We start from the raw sequence: 2,500 nt of genomic DNA on the forward strand, positions 1-2,500 counted from the left end.
ATATAGAAGGCAATTTATACAAGATAATTCATTTGCAGAATAACAAAAAATAAAAGGAAAAATTTTGGACATTCCTGAAAAACTGGAAAAAAAAAAATTGGATTGGCGAAATAAATGAATAACTAAATAAATGAGCATCGAATTGCGCACGACATTCAAACGCTCTCCGGAAGAAAAAAGAAAAAAAGGAAGCAAAAAATCCACTTCCATTAACCAGCTGATTAAAAAAAAGTGGAAAAAAGGCAGAAAATCGAAGGGGATTGCTTTCTAAAAAAAAAAAAAAACTAAAAGAATAGAAAAAAAGAAATAAAAGAGGAGTAATTGACAGAAAATAATGTAGTGGAAATTTAAAAAAAGGGAAAAGAAATATTCTATGAGACTAAGAGAGAAAAAAAAAAGAAACGATGGTCTTGCTCCCTTAAAAAAATAGAAAGGTAAAATAAAAGGCAAATAACTAATAGAAAATAAGGTAGTGGAGATTGAAAGAAATAATATGAAATGTACTGTGATTGAAATGTATAGTAGGGATTGAAAGAAAAGGAAAGAAAATATTTAAATAGAAATACACCTTCTTCTTCTTCTTCTTCTTCTTCTTCTTCTTCTTCTTCTTCTTCTTCTTCTTCTTCTTCTTCTTCTTCTTCTTCTTCTTCTTCTTCTTCTTCTTCTTCTTCTTCTTCTTCTTCTTCTTCTTCTTCTTCTTCTTCTTCTTCTTCTTCTTCTTCTTCTTCTTCTTCTTCTTCTTCTTCTTCTTCTTCTTCTTCTTCTTCTTCTTCTTCTTCTTCTTCTTCTTCTTCTTCTTCTTCTTCTTCTTCTTCTTCATTTCTTTTGCTCGTTTTCCTTTTCTTTCTTCCTCCTCCTCCCCTTTTCTCCTCCTCCTCCTCCTTCCTCCTCCTTCCTCCTCTTCTTCTTCTTCTCTATTCTTCCTGTTTTTCCTTTCTTTTCCTCCTTCCTCATTTTATTGTTGTTGTTGTTGTTGTTGTTGTTGTTGTTGTTGTCGTCCTTCACCTCTCCCATTTCTCTTCCTGCTTTTCCTTTCCACCACCACTACCACCACCACCACCATCACCACCTTCACTACCACCACCACCATCACCACCACCACGATGCCTCCCAACCATAAGATACGTTACACAGAGACACGTGATGGCTTGGGGGAGGGGTTAAGAGAAGGGGGGAGGAGGAGGGGGCGACACGTGTGATTCAGCGTGTGATACGTGCTCGTTGGGGGTCGGGGGGGGGGGCAGGATGGGTGGACACGTGCAGACTAGTGGAGGAAATGGTGGGGGTGGGGGAGACACGTGTTGGGAGGAGGAGGAGGAGGAGGAGGAGGAGGAGGAGGAGGAGGAGGAGGAGGAACAGGATATAGGTTCAGTGGAGAGGGAAATGTATACTAGTAGAGAGAGAGAGAGAGAGAGAGAGAGAGAGAGAGAGAGAGAGAGAGAGAGAGAGAGAGAGAGAGAGAGAGAGAGAGAGAGAGAGAGAGAGAGAGAGAGAGAGAGAGAGAGAGAGAGAGAGATTTAAAATTCCCTCCATCCATTCCTTCTCCTTTTTCACCTTTCTTTTCTTCCTTCTCTCTATGACCTGAATTAGAGAGAGAGAGAGAGAGAGAGAGAGAGAGAGAGAGAGAGAGAGAGAGAGAGAGAGAGAGAGAGAGAGAGAGAGAGAGAGAGAGAGAGCATCGAAACTGACAAACAGACGGAAACAAAAAAAAAAAACAAACTCAAACTAACTACCATGAAAAACAAGCTAAACAAACACATACTTGGTAACACTGCTCTGACACAACAACAACAACAACAACAACAACAACAAAAATGACCCTTCCTGACATTTCCAACACACTCATTTACCTTCAGGCGCTGCTGGGATGCGTGAGTGAGAGCTGGGAGAGAGAGAGAGAGTGAGTGAGAGGGGAGAGAGAGAGAGAAGGGGGGGTGGTGTAAGGGATGGGAGAGCATGTAGGGGTGATGAAGAAGAGGGATGGGAGAGGATAATGATAACGGGAAGGATGAGAGAGAGAGAGAGAGAGAGAGAGAGAGAGAGAGAGAGAGAGAGAGAGAGAGAGAGAGAGAGAGAGAGAGGGGGAAAGTCTTTATTACGATAGATTTTAGTGATTTATCGTTCCCAGGGTAAGTAGTTGGTCTCTTTTAATGTGTGAGAACAGTGTGTGGTCCTCTCTCTCTCTCTCTCTCTCTCTCTCTCTCTCTCTCTCTCTCTCTCTCTCTCTCTCTCTCTCTCTCTCTCAATTTTCGTTCCTTTTTACTCGTATTTCTGTATTTTCTTGACTTCTTTGTTTTTTCATCATTGGTTTCCTTCCCCTTCTCTCCCTCACTCCCTCTCTCTCTCTCTCTCTCTCTCTCCCTCCCTCCTTTTCTCTCTCTCCTTTAACAAATAACCAACACCAACGTAACCCAAATTACACACACACAAAAAAAAAAACAATTCTCAACTAAATCAAACCCTAGTACTGTCAAGATCAAGATCAAGATCCAAGCAGATG

Source organism: Scylla paramamosain, chromosome 43, assembly GCF_035594125.1.
Source record: "Scylla paramamosain isolate STU-SP2022 chromosome 43, ASM3559412v1, whole genome shotgun sequence".
NCBI classification, from domain to species: domain Eukaryota; kingdom Metazoa; phylum Arthropoda; class Malacostraca; order Decapoda; family Portunidae; genus Scylla; species Scylla paramamosain.